The sequence below is a fragment of the Phyllobates terribilis genome, unplaced genomic scaffold, assembly GCF_046119375.1.
Source record: "Phyllobates terribilis strain yellow unplaced genomic scaffold, ASM4611937v1 Scaffold_10__3_contigs__length_209671492, whole genome shotgun sequence".
Taxonomy (NCBI): domain Eukaryota; kingdom Metazoa; phylum Chordata; class Amphibia; order Anura; family Dendrobatidae; genus Phyllobates; species Phyllobates terribilis.
In genome coordinates this window covers 43,334,015-43,353,929 of record NW_027362770.1, presented here as the reverse complement: position 1 = coordinate 43,353,929, position 19,915 = coordinate 43,334,015, and positions in this window count along the sequence as shown.

The window sequence follows — 19,915 nt, the reverse complement described above, 5'->3', positions numbered from 1 at the left end:
TGGCCTACACCAGACTATTTTCAACAGATATATTTGTGTCTGAAAAATCAGGGAGACACTATTATTATTTTTATACAGCAAAAAATGCCAAAAACAGGATAATAGAGATGTTTTACCGTGGAACATCAAAACCACAGTAATAATTTACTGGTGTATACCAGGCTTTTTAAAATATATATATATTTGCGGCTGAACAGTGAGCGACACACTCAAACTGTTTTTTTTAGATACAAATGGCCCAAAAGTGGATAATACAGAGGTTTGTACCGTGGAACTGCAAAACCACACTTGTATTTCTCGGGCCTACACCAGACTATTTTCAACAGATATATTTGTGTCTGAAAAATCAGGGAGACACTATTTTTTTTTTTTTTACAGCAAAAAATGCAAAAAGCAGGATAATAGAGATTTTTTACCGTGGAACAGCAAAAGCACACTTCTGTCTCTCTGGCCTACACCAGACTATTTTCAACAGATATATTTGTGTCTGAAAAATCAGGGAGACACTATTATTATTTTTATACAGCAAAAAATGCCAAAAACAGGATAATAGAGATGTTTTACCGTGGAACATCAAAACCACAGTAATAATTTACTGGTGTATACCAGGCTTTTTAAAATATATATATATTTGCGGCTGAACAGTGAGCGACAAACGCAAACTGTTTTTTTTAGATACAAATGGCCCAAAAGTGGATAATACAGAGGTTTGTATCGTGGAACTGCAAAACCACACTTGTATTTCTCGGGCCTACACCAGACTATTTTCAACAGATATATTTGTGTCTGAAAAATCAGGGAGACACTATTTTTTTTTTTCTACAGCAAAAAATGCAAAAAGCAGGATAATAGAGATTTTTTACCGTGGAACAGCAAAAGCACACTTCTGTCTCTCTGGCCTACACCAGACTATTCTCAACAGATATATTTGTGTCTGAAAAATCAGGGAGACACTATTATTATTTTTATACAGCAAAAAATGCCAAAAACAGGATAATAGAGCTGTTTTACCGTGGAACATCAAAACCACAGTAATAATTTACTGGTGTATACCAGGCTTTTTAAAATATATATATATTTGCGGCTGAACAGTGAGCGACACACTCAAACTGTTTTTTTTAGATACAAATGGCCCAAAAGTGGATAATACAGAGGTTTGTACCGTGGAACTGCAAAACCACACTTGTATTTCTCGGGCCTACACCAGACTATTTTCAACAGATATATTTGTGTCTGAAAAATCAGGGAGACACCATTTTTTTTTTTTTTTTACAGCAAAAAATGCAAAAAGCAGTATAATAGAGATTTTTTACCGTGGAACAGCAAAAGCACACTTCTGTCTCTCTGGCCTACACCAGACTATTTTCAACAGATATATTTGTGTCTGAAAAATCAGGGAGACACTATTTTTTTTTTTTTTTTTTACAGCAAAAAATGCAAAAAGCAGGATAATAGAGATTTTTTACCGTGGAACAGCAAAAGCACACTTCTGTCTCTCTGGCCTACACCAGACTATTTTCAACAGATATATTTGTGTCTGAAAAATCAGGGAGACACTATTATTATTTTTATACAGCAAAAAATGCCAAAAACAGGATAATAGAGATGTTTTACCGTGGAACATCAAAACCACAGTAATAATTTACTGGTGTATACCAGGCTTTTTAAAATATATATATATTTGCGGCTGAACAGTGAGCGACACACTCAAACTGTTTTTTTTAGATACAAATGGCCCAAAAGTGGATAATACAGAGGTTTGTACCGTGGAACTGCAAAACCACACTTGTATTTCTCGGGCCTACACCAGACTATTTTCAACAGATATATTTGTGTCTGAAAAATCAGGGAGACACTATTTTTTTTTTTTTTACAGCAAAAAATGCAAAAAGCAGGATAATAGAGATTTTTTACCGTGGAACAGCAAAAGCACACTTCTGTCTCTCTGGCCTACACCAGACTATTTTCAACAGATATATTTGTGTCTGAAAAATCAGGGAGACACTATTATTATTTTTATACAGCAAAAAATGCCAAAAACAGGATAATAGAGATGTTTTACCGTGGAACATCAAAACCACAGTAATAATTTACTGGTGTATACCAGGCTTTTTAAAATATATATATATTTGCGGCTGAACAGTGAGCGACAAACGCAAACTGTTTTTTTTAGATACAAATGGCCCAAAAGTGGATAATACAGAGGTTTGTATCGTGGAACTGCAAAACCACACTTGTATTTCTCGGGCCTACACCAGACTATTTTCAACAGATATATTTGTGTCTGAAAAATCAGGGAGACACTATTTTTTTTTTTCTACAGCAAAAAATGCAAAAAGCAGGATAATAGAGATTTTTTACCGTGGAACAGCAAAAGCACACTTCTGTCTCTCTGGCCTACACCAGACTATTCTCAACAGATATATTTGTGTCTGAAAAATCAGGGAGACACTATTATTATTTTTATACAGCAAAAAATGCCAAAAACAGGATAATAGAGCTGTTTTACCGTGGAACATCAAAACCACAGTAATAATTTACTGGTGTATACCAGGCTTTTTAAAATATATATATATTTGCGGCTGAACAGTGAGCGACACACTCAAACTGTTTTTTTTAGATACAAATGGCCCAAAAGTGGATAATACAGAGGTTTGTACCGTGGAACTGCAAAACCACACTTGTATTTCTCGGGCCTACACCAGACTATTTTCAACAGATATATTTGTGTCTGAAAAATCAGGGAGACACCATTTTTTTTTTTTTTTTACAGCAAAAAATGCAAAAAGCAGTATAATAGAGATTTTTTACCGTGGAACAGCAAAAGCACACTTCTGTCTCTCTGGCCTACACCAGACTATTTTCAACAGATATATTTGTGTCTGAAAAATCAGGGAGACACTATTTTTTTTTTTTTTTTTACAGCCAAAAATGCAAAAATCAGGATAATAGAGATTTTTTACCGTGGAACAGCAAAAGCACACTTCTGTCTCTCTGACCTACACCAGACTATTTTCAACAGATATATTTGTGTCTGAAAAATCAGGGAGACACTATTATTATTTTTATACAGCAAAAAATGCCAAAAACAGGATAATAGAGATGTTTTACCGTGGAACATCAAAACCACAGTAATAATTTACTGGTGTATACCAGGCTTTTTAAAATATATATATATTTGCGGCTGAACAGTGAGCGACAAACGCAAACTGTCTTTTTTAGATACAATTGGCCCAAAAGTGGATAATACAGAGGTTTGTACCGTGGAACTGCAAAACCACACTTGTATTTCTCGGGCCTACACCAGACTATTTTCAACAGATATATTTGTGTCTGAAAAATCAGGGAGACACTATTTTTTTTTTTTTACAGCAAAAAATGCAAAAAGCAGGAGAATAGAGATTTTTTACCGTGGAACAGCAAAAGCACACTTCTGTCTCTCTGGCCTACACCAGACTATTCTCAACAGATATATTTGTGTCTGAAAAATCAGGGAGACACTATTATTATTTTTATACAACAAAAAATGCCAAAAACAGGATAATAGAGATGTTTTACCGTGGAACATCAAAACCACAGTAATAATTTACTGGTGTATACCAGGCTTTTTAAAATATATATATATTTGCGGCTGAACAGTGAGCGACACACTCAAACTGTTTTTTTTAGATACAAAGGACCCAAAAGTGGATAATACAGAGGTTTGTACCGTGGAACTGCAAAACCACACTTGTATTTCTCGGGCCTACACCAGACTATTTTCAACAGATATATTTGTGTCTGAAAAATCAGGGAGACACTATTTTTTTTTTTTTTTTTTACAGCAAAAAATGCAAAAAGCAGGATAATAGAGATTTTTTACCGTGGAACAGCAAAAGCACACTTCTGTCTCTCTGGCCTACACCAGACTATTTTCAACAGATATATTTGTGTCTGAAAAATCAGGGAGTCACTATTATTATTTTTATACAGCAAAAAATGCCAAAAACAGGATAATAGAGATGTTTTACCGTGGAACATCAAAACCACAGTAATAATTTACTGGTGTATACCAGGCTTTTTAAAATATATATATATTTGCGGCTGAACAGTGAGCGACACACTCAAACTGTTTTTTTTAAATACAAATGGCCCAAAAGTGGATAATACAGAGGTTTGTACCGTGGAACTGCAAAACCACACTTGTATTCCTCGGGCCTACACCAGACTATTTTCAACAGATATATTTCTGTCTGAAAAATCAGGGAGACACTATTTTTTTTTTTTTTTTACAGCAAAAAATGCAAAAAGCAGGATAATAGAGATTTTTTACCGTGGAACAGCAAAAGCACACTTCTGTCTCTCTGGCCTACACCAGACTATTTTCAACAGATATATTTGTGTCTGAAAAATCAGGGAGACACTATTTTTATTTTTTTTTTACAGCCAAAAATGCAAAAAGCAGGATAATAGAGATTTTTTACCGTGGAACAGCAAAAGCACACTTCTGTCTCTCTGGCCTACACCAGACTATTTTCAACAGATATATTTGTGTCTGAAAAATCAGGGAGACACTATTATTATTTTTATACAGCAAAAAATGCCAAAAACAGGATAATAGAGATGTTTTACCGTGGAACATCAAAACCACAGTAATAATTTACTGGTGTATACCAGGTTTTTTAAAATATATATATATTTGCGGCTGAACAGTGAGCGACACACTCAAACTGTTTTTTTTAAATACAAATGGCCCAAAAGTGGATAATACAAAGGTTTGTACCATGGAACTGCAAAACCACACTTGTATTCCTCGGGCCTACACCAGACTATTTTCAACAGATATATTTGTGTCTGAAAAATCAGGGAGACACTATTTTTTTTTTTTTTTTTACAGCAAAAAATGCAAAAAGCAGGATAATAGAGATTTTTTACCGTGGAACAGCAAAAGCACACTTCTGTCTCTCTGGCATACACCAGACTATTTTCAACAGATATATTTGTGTCTGAAAAATCAGGGAGACACTATTTTTATTTTTTTTTTACAGCCAAAAATGCAAAAAGCAGGATAATAGAGATTTTTTACCGTGGAACAGCAAAAGCACACTTCTGTCTCTCTGGCCTACACCAGACTATTTTCAACAGATATATTTGTGTCTGAAAAATCAGGGAGACACTATTATTATTTTTATACAGCAAAAAATGCCAAAAACAGGATAATAGAGATGTTTTACCGTGGAACATCAAAACCACAGTAATAATTTACTGGTGTATACCAGGTTTTTTAAAATATATATATATTTGCGGCTGAACAGTGAGCGACACACTCAAACTGTTTTTTTTAGATACAAATGGCCCAAAAGTGGATAATACAGAGGTTTGTACCGTGGAACTGCAAAACCACACTTGTATTTCTTGGGCCTACACCAGAATATTTTCAACAGATATATTTGTGTCTGAAAAATCAGGGAGACACTATTTTTTTTTTTTTTACAGCAAAAAATGCAAAAAGCAGGATAATAGAGATTTTTTACCATGGAACAGCAAAAGCACACTTCTGTCTCTCTGGCCTACACCAGACTATTCTCAACAGATATATTTGTGTCTGAGAGATCAGGGAGACACTATTATTATTTTTATACAGCAAAAAATGCCAAAAACAGGATAATATAGCTGTTTTACCGTGGAACATCAAAACCACAGTAATAATTTACTGGTGTATACCAGGCTTTTTAAAATATATATATATTTGCGGCTGAACAGTGAGCGACACACTCAAACTGTTTTTTTTAGATACAAATGGCCCAAAAGTGGATAATACAGAGGTTTGTACCGTGGAACTGCAAAACCACACTTGTATTTCTCGGGCCTACACCAGACTATTTTCAACAGATATATTTGTGTCTGAAAAATCAGGGAGACACTATTTTTTTTTTTTTTACAGCAAAAAATGCAAAAAGCAGGATAATAGAGATCTTTTACCGTGGAACAGCAAAAGCACACTTCTGTCTCTCTGGCCTACACCAGACTATTTTCAACAGATATATTTGTGTCTGAAAAATCAGGGAGACACTATTTTTTTTTTTGTTTTACAGCCAATAATGCAAAAAGCAGGATAATAGAGATTTTTTACCGTGGAACAGCAAAAGCACACTTCTGTCTCTCTGGCCTACACCAGACTATTTTCAACAGATATATTTGTGTCTGAAAAATCAGGGAGACACTATTATTATTTTTATACAGCAAAAAATGCCAAAAACAGGATAATAGAGATGTTTTACCGTGGAACATCAAAACCATAGTAATAATTTACTGGTGTATACCAGGCTTTTTAAAATATATATATATTTGCGGCTGAACAGTGAGCGACACACTCAAACTGTTTTTTTTAGATACAAATGGCCCAAAAGTGGATAATACAGAGGTTTGTACCGTGGAACTGCAAAACCACACTTGTATTTCTCGGGCCTACACCAGACTATTTTCAACAAATATATTTGTGTCTGAAAAATCAGGGAGACACTATTTTTTTTTTTTACAGCAAAAAATGCAAAAAGCAGGATAATAGAGATTTTTTACCGTGGAACAGCAAAAGCACACTTCTGTCTCTCTGGCCTACACCAGACTATTTTCAACAGATATATTTGTGTCTGAAAAATCAGGGAGACACTATTATTATTTTTATACAGCAAAAAATGCCAAAAACAGGATAATAGGGATGTTTTACCGTGGAACATCAAAACCACAGTAATAATTTACTGGTGTATACTAGGCTTTTTAAAATATATATATATTTGCGGCTGAACAGTGAGCGACACACTCAAACTGTTTTTTTAGATACAAATGGCCCATAGAACTGCAAAACCACACTTCTATTTCTCACACCTACACCAGACTATTTTCAACAGATATATTTGTGTCTGAAAAATCAGAGGCACACTTTTTTTTTGGGGGGGGGGGGCACCAAAAGGTTAATAAGATGGGTGTTTGTACATTGTGAAGGAGGAAAAAAAAAAGATTATTTAGATAAAAAAAAAGGATTTTTCCTGGCCCCCGGGACCTGCAGCTAAGTCCAGCAATTTCAGCAACAGGAGCAGCACACAGGACTGCAATGCAGCGTTTGCTGGTATAACCATTGCGTCTCCTATACAGCCTGCCTGCCTGCCTGATATACCTGGGATGGATATTAGTCCTGAGAAGGACTGTTTGTTTGATCTGGCAGCCTTTACAGACCCTACACTAACTATTTTGCAGGATATATCTCTCCCTAAATCAGCAGCGCTGTCCTTACACTGTCTGATCCGGAGCGACTGTGTCCAAGATGGCGGCGCCCGGTTTTAAATACTCGAGGTGACGCTGTGCGGCCAGCCAATCACTGTAATGCCCACAAACAACATGGCTGCGGCATTACAGTGACTGGCTGGCAATCCCTGCATGTTCATTGGCTCTGTAAAGAGCGCCAAACATGCAGGGCGGAGACCCGAGCTCCCGCCCGAGTAACCCGGAAATGCTCGGTGCTCGCCGAACATCCCGAGTAGCGTGATGCTCGAACGAGTACCGAGCAGTGTCGAGCATGTTCGCTCAACACTAGTGCTAAGCCTTGCATAGCCTGGGCATTTTTTCAGATCGATAAAGATGACCCAACTCATGTTATCTGTAACATTTGTCAACAAAAGCTAAGTAGAGGCCAAAAAATACATAGCTTGAGTACTTCATGCATGAACCGGCACATGGACATGAAGCATAAGTAGCAGTGGGAAGCTCACTGTGCTACAATGCGGCCTAGCCGGCCGGGCCAACCACCGTCTGCCCCATCTTGTGCATCTGCGGCCTCTTCATCCTCTGTGACTGGGGGGACAGCAGTCACACCTGTTTTGGGACGCAGACCTGCCACCTCTTTACCCGCAACAGCCAGCGTGATTGGCAGGTCATCATTTTCTTTGGAGGTGGTAACACCAGCTGGTGTTGAGCGCTGTCCGACATCGATAGCACCACCTTTGGATCAAGGCAACCTAACATGTCCGCCTGCATCTTCCTAACAGACCGGCAGTCTGTTAGGAAGATGCAGCCAGCCCTCAGTCCCTCAGATGTGGAAAAGTAAAAGACATTTCCTCCTAGCCATGAGAAAGCTAAGAGGTTGAATTTCACCATCTGCAAGCTCTTGGCTACAGAAATGCTGCCTTTCCGCCTGGTGGACACAGAGGATTTTCGAGACCTTATGTCCGTCGCAGTGCCCCAGTACCAGATGCCCAGTCGGCACTGCTTCTCAAAGAAAGGTGTGCCTGCGCTCCACCAGCATGTCGCACACAACATCATCGCTTCTTTGAGAAACTCTTTGTGTGACAGGGTGCATTTCACCACAGACACTTGGACGAGTAGGCATGGACAGGGGCGTTACATGTCGCTGACTGGGCACTGGGTAACTATGTTGACAGCAGGACAAGGGGCTGCTGTCCAAGTCTTGCCGTCCCCACGAGTTGTGCGTCAATCCTCTTTATGTCAATGTTCCTCCACTGCTTCTGCCTCCTCAACCTCCTCTCGGTCCTCCACCTGCACCCAAAGCCTGTCTGGTCATGCCACAAGCTTTCTAACTGCGCAGAAGAGATCCTGCACACCTCCTTACTATGCTGGCAGTAGGGCTCAACGTCATCAGGCGGTTTTTACTTTGAAATGTCAGGGAAATGTGAGTCACACAGCTGAGGAGTTGTGGTCAGCTCTGGAGAACCAATTTCATGTTAAACAGAATTTGGAGTCAGGTGGTGGCACAAGAGGAGGTGGAGGAAGTAGAGGAGGAGGAGTTATATGCGGAAGGGCTAATATCTGCAAGGTCCAGATGGTCGGCAGCACCAAGGCGGCAGGCATGTGAGGGTGGGGAAGATGGTTTTACCAGGGCGCATGGTAGCAGCCAAACTAGTGAGGAAGGTGCAGGAGCCCAGGAAGAAGTGGAGGACGAACTGATGGAAGACTCATCAGATGAGGGAGACCTTGATCACATTTCTGTTGTGCGAGGTTGGGGGGAGAGGACAGAGGAAGGAAGCATGATTGTTACCTCGCCACCAACACAACAGGGACTTGGTGCTCCTGGATGCGCAAGACACATGAGTGCCTTCTTGCTGCACTACCTGCAACATGACCCTCAAATTGGGAGAATTAGAAATAATCCTGACTACTGGGTTGCCACACTGTTAGGTCCCCGGTACAAAAGTAAATTTGCAGAAATAATTCCTGCCATAGAAAGGGATGCACGCATGCATGAGTATCAGCAGAGACTGTTGCAGAATCTTACATGTGCTTTTCCACAAAACACCAGTGGTGCACGTCGTGAATCTCACAGTTCCAACTTGCCAACCGTGGGACCGTCGAGTGTTCAGCACTCAAACCGTAACAGAAACATAGGATCTGCTGGTAACATCAATTTTGCGGAATCATTTCACCACTTTTTTAGCTCATCCTTTGCAAGGCCACAGGAGACAAGAAGTCTGACACATAGTCAACGCCTAGAGACGATGGTACAGGAGTATCTCCAAGTAAACATGACTGTGTCACTGGACCCTTGCTCTTTTTGGGCTTCCAATCTGGATAAATGGCCAGAGCTCGCCACTTACGCCTTGGAGATCTTGTCATGCCAAGCAGCCAGAGTTCTGTCTGAACGTGTGTTCAGCGCTGCTGGTGGTGTGCTGACAGATAAGCGCACGCGGCTCTCCACTGATAATGTAGACAGACTCACGTTCATAAAGATAAACAAATCATGGATCCGAAACGACTTTTCTACCCCTGTGTCATCCTGGGGAGAGTAAAAGCTTGATGATTGGTTAAAATCACCTCACCAACCATTTTAAGCTTTCAAATTACTATTCATGTTTATCTGTATCTTGGCTGGAAAATAATTTGGGCTTTGTAGCAGTGTGCAGTACTGATTCTATTAGGCCATCTATACTAAGCTCCATCAGATTTAAAATTAATAATAATTTTTAGCTGCATCTAGCCAGGAAAATAATTGTGGGGCTTTGAGATGCGCAAGACACATAAGTGCCTTCTTGCTGCACTACCTGCAACATGACCCTCAGATTGTCAGAATTCGAAGTAATCCTGACTACTGGGTTGCCACACTCTTAGATCCCCCACACTTTTCGATCAACCTTTTCGTTTTAATAAAGACCAAAAAAATGGTCATTTTGAAATTCTAAGCATTAGCAGGTTATTAGAAACTGAAATCAAACAGTTTTCAACTCAAAACTTTATTCTAGGTGATGTTACATTTGCACATAGGACCCCTTGTTTGAAAGGAGCTTCTGAACTCTCTCGTCCATTGAATTTGTCAGGTTTTGGATGGTTTCTGCTTCAATTGTTTTGCATGAGGACAGAATACCCTCCCAGAGCTGTTGCTTAGATGTGAACTGCCTCCCGCCATCAGAGACACTCCTTTTGATGATGCTCCAGAGGTTCTGAATGGGGTAGAGGTCAGGGGAGCATGGGGGTCACACCATAAGTTTGTCCCCTTTTATGCCCATATCAGCCAGAGATGCAGATGTGTTATGTGCAGCATGAGACGGTGCATTATCATGCATGAAAATGATCTTGCTGCGGAATACACGGTTCTTCTTCTTGAACCATGGCAGGAAGTGCTGTTTGAGAAACTCCACATACATTATGGAGTTCATCTTTACCCCTTCAGGGATCCTAAAGGGGCTGACAATCTCTCTCCCCATGATTCCAGCCCAAAACATTACTCCACCTCCTCCTTGTTTGCGAAGGTAGCCGTCGTGGGGTGTCCATCAACCAGCCATCCTCCACTCCATCCATCTGGACCATCGAGCGTTGCACGGCACTCATCCGTGAACAAAACAGTTTTGAAATCAGTCTTCATGTAATGTTTGGCCCACTGGAGCCGTTTCTGCTTGTGTGCAGTGGATAGAGGAGGTCGACAGGATGGTGTATGCACAGCTGCAAATCTCTGAAGGACCCTGCATCTTGTTGTTCGGGGGACGTTGGAGGCACCAGCAGCTTCAAAAACTTGTCTGCTGCTATGACAAGGCTTTTTTGCCGCTGCTCTTTTAACCTGACGTAATTGCCTGTAGGAAAGAGTCCTCAATTTGCCCTTATCAGCACGCACACATGTGTACTGTGAATTAGCTACATACTTCTTGATTGCCAAGACACTTCATCCTGATCATCGCACAATGTTGATTGTAGTCATGCCTTGACCTAAACACTCCACAATTTGTTGCTTCTCAGCAGCCGACACATCCTTTTTCTTTCAAATTTTGGCAGAAAATGTAGGCTGCTTAATAATGTGGGACAGCCTTCTTAAGTAGTCTTGCCGTTCATTGGACACACCTGCCAAACTAATTAGCACAGGTGTCTGTGACTCGCCCCCTGGGCCGCGTGGGAAACCCGGAACCGGGCCTCTGGTGGGATGCTGGGGGTGGTAGTCTCAGTGTGGCGGCGACCCGGTCCGTGGCTCAGGGTGGTCAAACCAGTGGCAGTCTTAGTGTAATAACAAATGTCCGACTACGCCACACGTGGATTGCGGTCAGTGGGGAACGCCGCTGCGCTGCAGGCCGCTGAGGCTGATGTTGTAAGCGCAGCCAAGTATGGGAGAAGTATTGCCTCAGGGCAGCTAGTGTGGATGATGGGAGTGATGGTGTGAGCATCCCAGTACTAATGGTGCTGGTGCGGCGATGAAACACAGAGACGTGTGGTGCAGTTCAGGGTCTTTACTGATGGTAAAAAGCAGACCCTCCCAGGAGTACTGGTTAGCAGCAGAGGCCTGGTCAGTCTGTGAGCAAGCAGGATCTCCCCCTGGCCAGTTAGAGTTGTAGGCCTCCCCGTCTATCTGCACTCTTTCCTGGCTACCTTGCTCTATGCGGGTAGAAGTAGCCCACGTCCCTGAGTATACCGTGTGGTGCTCACCCGTATGGCCGGTGACTTGGGGCCTTCTGTTAGCCTCCGCTCCATGACGGCGGTGCTGGTCCCTTGCTTGTGACCGTACCTCCGGGCTTCTAAGGCCAGAGGACATGGAATCCCCTGCCGGTTGGATTCTGCTGCTGGACCTGGATGTCCCCACAGCCTCGGACTCCGTGTCCGGGTTTAGTGTCTTCAGCCAAGGCGAGCTATCTAGCTTCCAGCCTCTGGCTCTCATTCCTGCTCCTACAGAGCTCCTGCTGTATCTTTCCCTCTCCAAGCTCTGACTAACTAATCCCGCCCCAGACCCAGTTTATAAGGGCAGATTCCTCCCCTCCCAGGTCTGGGCGGGCAGTGTTGCATGCTTAGGGCTCCTGACCAGAGAAACCTCCCACTTGCTCTCAGACATAATATTTCTATTAATGTGGCAACCAGACCCCTGGGGTGCCACATCTGCAATTGCTTACAGTGATATAAAGAGCCCTGACACACATCACCATCAATGAGTTTAACTGACAAACAAACAAATTTTTCCCTTATCACTCCTAAACACTTTTTGCATAATAATTTGGAACACAGTGTACATGTGCTTTTCCACAAAACACCAGTGGTTCACGTAGTGAATCTTACAGTTCTAACTTGCCAACCGTGGTCTGTATGGAGTTGTTCAATAAAGGGCCCAAAATTAAGATAACATAGAGGGGAGAGGTCTCTATGAATAAGAATTCCTAAGTATTTGATACGCTGTGAGGGCCAGGCAAAGGGAAAGTTGGACTGGATGGAATCCTCTATGGATTTGGGGAGGGAGACATCGAGGGCCTCAGACTTCGCTGTATTGATTTTAAAATTTGACCATGTAACAAAGTGATCTATTTCAGCCATAACAGCAGGGATGGATATATGTGATTGAGTGATATATACTAGGACATCATCAGCAAATAGAGAGCACTTGTACTCGGTGCCTCCCACCTCAATCCACCTAATATTGGGGTTATGGCGATTTGATGAGAGCAGGTGCTCCGTCACTAGGATGTATAAGAGAGGGGACAGAGGACATCCCTGCCTTGTCCCATTGGTGATTATGAAAGGTGATGAAAATGTTCTGACGCGCCCCCTGGGCCTTGGGACATCCGGAGCCGGACCCTTTTTGGTGGATGCTGGTGGTTGTAGTCTCCGTGGCGGTGACCCGGTTCCGTGGCTCAGGGCGGTCAAACCAGTGGCGGAACTATTTATGTGGCTTTGATGTTTAAATGTCTGACTACGCCACCCGTGGATTGCAATCAGAGTGAACCGCCGCTGCAGAGCAGACCGCTGAGGCTGGTGTTGTGGGTGCAGCAGAGCGTAGCATAACTCCCCACGGGAGGAGTATAGCCTCAGGGCAGTGTATCCGGAGGATGGGGGTGATGGTGCAGGGCAGCAGCAGTAACGACACGGAGTCAGTGATGCAGTCCAGGGCCTTTACTCACAGTTCTTATAATCCAGACCACTTCTGCAGGTAACGGCTGCCCACGTCGTACTGTGCTCACCAGGTGAGGGGCTCAGACAACTCCCAGATAACTTTGGAGCGCTTCACAGGACCCCCTTTGTGTGTCCTTTGTCTGGCCTTTCTCACCAACCCTTCTGTCCGACTGCCTCGGGCCTCCTCTTGGTAAACTTGGTGCCAGTTTCCCTGACCCTATGTGCTGCCCTCCTAGCGGGTGTAGCGAGGGGCTGCGCCACATAAAATGTCACAGCCTCCGGTTTCTAGCTGAGGGTAGTTTCCCGCCTCCACTAGTTTTGGGGACCGGTCTACCCCTTTGGCCTGACCCCTCCACGCAGGTGGATTCGGGCGTGCGGTGGCGACTCGCCCGTCCACACCCCTGGGATCCCTTTGTTCCTCATTCCTGGAGCCTTCTCTGCTCCTCTTCCTTCCTTCTCCCTCTTCCAGGCCTGGGCCTCTGTTACTAGGCCTGCCTCTGGAGCAGAGCTCATGCAGAGCCCCTGCTCCCTGTCACTTCTGCTCAGACTTCTCTGCACTGAACTAAGATGGTGCCCACCTTTTATACTCCCTTCTCAATGCACCCAGGAACTGCTTCCTCCCTGCTCCTTTACTACAGGGTTCCCCTTCCTCAGTGTTCCCTCCCCCCACTCCAGCCAGGGACAGGGACTGTTGTGCCCATCTCAGGGGCATATTGGTCGCCCTGCCCCACGGCAATGTGGTGTAATGCATGCAGGTGTCGGGGTCCTGATCCACACTCCATCCTTACCTGAGAGTGAGATATCACACCTCTGGGTGAGGTGCAATACCTCTGCAGCAACCGAGCCCTCGGGGTGCTACAGTTCCATTTGTCTTTAGCCTAGGTGATGCATTGCGATACAGGGCCGTGATTTTGGCTCTAAAAGGGTCCCCTAGACCCCTACCCCAAGCTTTTTAAGAGAATAATATATGGCGTGCCAGGAGACTCTATGGAATGCTTTCTCAGCATCCAACGAGAGTATCTAATTACAAATTTTTAACTGCATCTAGCCCAGGAAATACTTTGTGCCTAGTAGCAGTGTCTGCTAGTCAGCGGATTATCCCGGCTGTTAAGCAAGCTACACCACCTGTAGTTTGGACACTTAATTTTTTCAAAGGAAATGCTTCGGGACCACGGGAAACTCAGTGAAGAGCATCAGGAGGCACCCCAAGGCATAAGGGCTGGGACTGGGGGTAGGACGCCTTGCGGTGGACAGCCGAACTCGATCCTTATAAAAGCTTTTTAACTGCAGCAGCTTTAGTGGACGCTACTGGAGCTGGAATTACGCGGCTGCTGGCATGAGACTTGCCCTTCAATAGATCCTTGTAAAAGGATTTAAAGTGTATTCATTCAAATTAGAGAGACAATTTAAATTAAAAAGCTTAGAGCTGCCTCCACCACAGGGGGGCTCGCTCGACCCACCAGCGGACAGGCACCAGTATTGGGAGAGGGGGGCTGGCCATCAGGGTCCACAGCGGCTCTGGCACAAACGGAGGTGGCACGGGCAGGAACGGACTGGCCGTGTCGGCTTCTCACTTTTTGGATTTTAGAAGGGCATGACATGCCTATATCTGTATTTCCCCCTCCTTTTACTCCTCCACCTCTTTTCTTTTCGCATGACTATATGTACTTGTCACTTTTCCATGTGTTAGTTATGTCTTCTGAGCAGTTTGTCAGCTTTTGGACACCTTTGAAGGTGTTTTCTATGTGTTTCTATGTGTTTTTGTTTGCCTGCCATTGGTTTTAACGGTGTTCGAAGGTGTTCGACGAACAGTTCGGCGAACCGAACTCGAACACTACGGGGGTGGCTCAACGCTACTGCTGACATAACACATCCAGGAAAAGAAAGAAAAAACAGGAAGTAAAAGCAACCAATAATTGAGAGCTTTCCTCCCCACCATTACAGCAAGCATATAACTTTACACACTATCGCCATCTGCTGTCTGGTTAGCATAAAGTTCTTCTTTCACTTATAATAAGTCCTAATCTGTTGTATGTGCCAACACTAAGTACCCTGGACCGTACCTGACATCTGCACCAGTAAAGGTATTGAAGCGAATCCCCTGTCTTTGTCAGTTACTCCTGCTGCGCCATCCCGCCTGCACTACAAGCCCCAGTATCACCACCCACCATCAAACTCTACACTGCCCCGGGGGGCAGAAACATCCCAGCTGCCATCCCATCACCCCTCAGAGGTCTGCAGCAACCAGGCAAAGGCCCGGGTCCTGAGTCGTCCCCATCCCCTGGGCGTGTCATACACCACTTCTGCATTCTTCACCCACCCAGCGTCATTATGGGATAAGACCGTGGCGGAGTACTATTAATGTCGGGGACCTAGATCAATCTGCACAAGTGCCGCCTGCAGCTTGGTCTAGTAGTGGGCTTCAGTAAAATGGCGCAATCTACACATGCGCAGTTACAGGCGCCATTTCCCTGAAGACTTCCAAGAGCTCAATTTGCACAAGCGCCGCCCGCCACTAGGACAGTGATGCTAGATTTTAACCCCTTAACGACTGCCAATACCCATTAAAATGGCGGTAGTTTAGGGGCCTTATTCCCTCATCTGCGATCGGGAATAAGGGAATAGCGCCGCCCAATAGCGGCAATTCCCATGAAAGTCAGCTAAATGTGACAGCTGATACCTTGCCGTATTGACCAGTTTTGCAACTGATCGTGGCCAATTAAACCCTTAAATACTGCTGTCAATCACGACAGCAGTATTTAAGTTGCTACAAGGGGGTCACAAGACCCCCTTAGTAACCATTGGACCGCTGCGATGAGAATTACGGGTCCCGATGGTTACAATGGTACACTGAGGCCATGTGATGACTCCAGGGTATGGAGACCTGTGAGATTCTGCTATAAACTTAAGCACTGACTGCTCTCATGCACTCATGAGACCAGCGATCAAAATAAAAAATATACATGTCCCACAGTGGGAATAAGTGAAAAAGTTAGAAAAAAGTAGAATAATATGGAAAAAAGTTAAACAAACACACAAAAAAGCTCACACAAATCCCAAAAAGCCGTTTCGACACTCAAAGCGCAGCGCTTGTGATAAAGCAAAAATAAATAAAAAAAAGTACACATAATTGGTATTACCGCATCCAGAATGACCCGCTCTATAAAACTGTCACATTATTTATTCCGTTTGGCGAAAGCTGTAAAAAATAATAAAAATGCACCAAAAATGTTGCTTTTTCATCATACTGACTCACAAAAAAGCATGTAAAAAAACATATTATAAATGTAAACACCAAACCGTCTCACAAAAACAAACCCTAATATGGCTCAGTTGGCAAAAAAATAAAAAAGTTACAGCTCTCAGAATATGATAATGAAAAAACAAATTAATTCTTGTAAAATATTGATTTTAGTCTGTAAAATAGCAAATCATAAAAAGAAATATAAACCTGGTATCTCGGTAATTGTACCAACCTGGCAAACAATTCAGTCTTATCACTTTTACCGCATGGTGAAGGGCGCAAAACAAAAATCAAAACAAGTCTGAAAAATCTGAATAAAAAGAGTTCAAAAAATATTATGTACCCCAAAATAGTACCCAAAAAAATCTGCAACTCGTCCTCCAAAAAATAAGCTCTCTTACCGCTCTGTTCACCAAAAAATAAAAAAAGTTACAGCTCTCAGAATATGGTGACGAAAAACCCTAGTTTTATAAAGAAACATTTTTATTGTATGACAGCAGCAAAAACCTGAAAAAAAATATAAGTCTGGTATCACTGTAATTGCACTGACCTGAAGAATAAATCCACCTTATCACTTATACCGCACAGTGAACCGCGCAAAAATAAAAAAGAACTATTCTGGTACTGCTGTATATTTGTTATTCTGCCTCCCAAAAATTGGAATAATCCTTAGCTCACATTTATCCTGTGCTCTCCGCTGAGCGCTTGATCGGGGTTTCCATTTAAATTCTCCAAAACCATGATTCAGACAAAATCCAGGATGGAATCATTCACTTATGAGGTAGATGGAGGCATTTTGGACTGGTCTCTGTTCCGGCAGTATCCCCTCATTTTAGGTGTCTTTTTAGCGCACAAGTGTGGGCGACCACAGATCTGTGCATACCTTAAAAGATGGATACCACCAGAGCAGATACAAAAATGGACTCCAAATTGTCTCCATCTGCCTCATTATGGTGGGTGCTCAGCATTGAACACAAGTTTGTGATATAGCCTTCTGGAAGCGATCGAAAAATATTACGTACCCCAAAATGTTACCAATAAAAATCCTATCATGAATACAATATGTCACAAAAAAACCTCAGATTCACCGGGATCCGTTGAAGCGTTACAGAGTTATTATGACATAAAGTGACGCTGGTCAGAATTCAAAAATGTTGCCTGGTCATTAAGTTCAAAATTGGCTCCGTCACTAAGGGGTTAAATAAAGAATAAGAAAAGACATGCAGACACAGAGGAGGGGATGGAACAAAGCTGAAGACCATACCCACAGTCCCGCCCACAAGCCCACCTCGACCTCGATGCACGAACATATGAATACAAGGAAACTTCAAACAGAGATTAAAGAAAATCTACAAAGCAGACTTCTTAACCTGAGGATTTATTTTAATCATTTTAATCAGTATGACAGCAACAATATGACCCTATCTGTAATTTACTTAGTAAAATGCTGCTGACAGGTTTTCTTTAATTTGTCTTTTTTAAACAGAAAAGCAATCTCTCATACAGGTAAACAGTATCCTATAATGAAACTTAAAAGGCATTTGTCACCAGTGTTTTGCTATTTTATCTGATAGCAGGATAATGTAGGGGAAGTGACCCTGATTCCAGCAATATGTCACTTACTGGGCTGCTTCCTGTAGTTTTGATCTAATCACTGTTCTATCAGCAGGGAATTATGCCCCCACCACTGTTTGGCAACTTATGTGATTATTCACAGTGTATACACAAATCTGCAAATCAGTAGTGTGGGCTGGGTTTTAAAGGGTTAAGCACTTTTCCCCTTCACCATGCTGCTCTCTGATGGGCTTTCAAATTGAGGTTGTTGTTTAGCTTGCCTCTCCAAAAAATACTGTAACTCTTCCCAAAAATTTTTTACCCCCATACAGCTGTCAAGAGAACATTAAAGAAGTTATGATTCAAAAATGTGGCAACAAAAAAATGTCTTTTTTTTTTTTTAATAAAACGCAGTAAGGCTGTGTGCCCACGATGCGTTTTTCAAGCATTTCCACAGCGGCAATTCTGCTGCAGAAACGCTTAAAAAACACATGGTAGAAGGCCTGCCATCTTCCCCAATGATAATCCGCATGTGCTATGCACATGCTGCGGAAATTTCCCCTGCGGATTATCATTGTGGAAAAAAAACTATTATTTTGTGGAAGCGCTGCGTTTTCACCGCCATTGACTTGCATTGGAACGCATGGATTCTGCATCAATGCATCTGTACATGCAGAATCCAAGCGTTTTAATGTGCGAATGGTACCCGGGTCTGAAGGAGAGAAGACTCTCCTCCGGACCCGGGTACCATAGAACCTGTAAAAAAAAGAATAAAATAAAAAATAAATATTATATTTACCTTCTGATGGCCCGCGGTGCGCTTGTCTTCCCTTACCGGCAGATCGTGGTGGACTGAAGGACCTGCGCTAACGTCATTTAGTCATGTGACGGCAGGTCCTTCAGTGTACTGCGAGCTGCCGGCAAGCCAGGACGGATCGAATAAAGACTGCGGGGGCCATCAGAAAGTAATTATATATTTATTTTTTACCATTCTTTCGGTCACACTATATAAATCCATGCCGTTTGCATGGATTTATTTAGTGTGAGCAAGTTGTCAAGCACTTTCCAAGTGATGCTTAAATCGCTTGGAAAGTGCTTGTCAACCCACATGTACAATCCGCATGCGTTTTTTCTGCCAGGGAGATGCAGAAACACTCAGGAAAAAATCCGGAGCATTTCTGCATCGTGGGCACATAGCCTAAAGAATAAATAAAACTGTATGCATTTGTTTTTTCCATAATCATACTGACCTGCAGAATAATGTGAATATGTCACTCAGGAGCAATGCCATGAAAAAATAGACCATAATTGAATTTCTTTATTGCTCACAACATCCCTTAATACATGCCTTCAAGGCTACAGTCTCAAAAATGGTGTCACATCTTTGGGGGCCTATTTTATTCTTTTACTTTATCACATTAGTTGTTAGCTAATGCTTTATAAATCACTAAATTAAAGCTCAAACATGCATAGTACCTTTTCAACTGAGCACTACATATTGGCGAGTGAAATGGCGTATTTATTTAAAAAAAATTGCAATTTTCCTTCTGCAAAATTCATTCCATACTAATTTTTGGAGTGCTCAAACATTAAATGTTTGAAAATTTTAATTTTTTTCCAAAATTTGTTGTATATTTCTTTAAAACACAAAACGTAATAATAAATAATAATTTATTTTTTTACATTTATATAGCGCTAACATATTCCGCAGCACTTTACAATTAAGCGGGGACATGTATAGACAATAAAAACAATACGATAATACACAGTTCAACA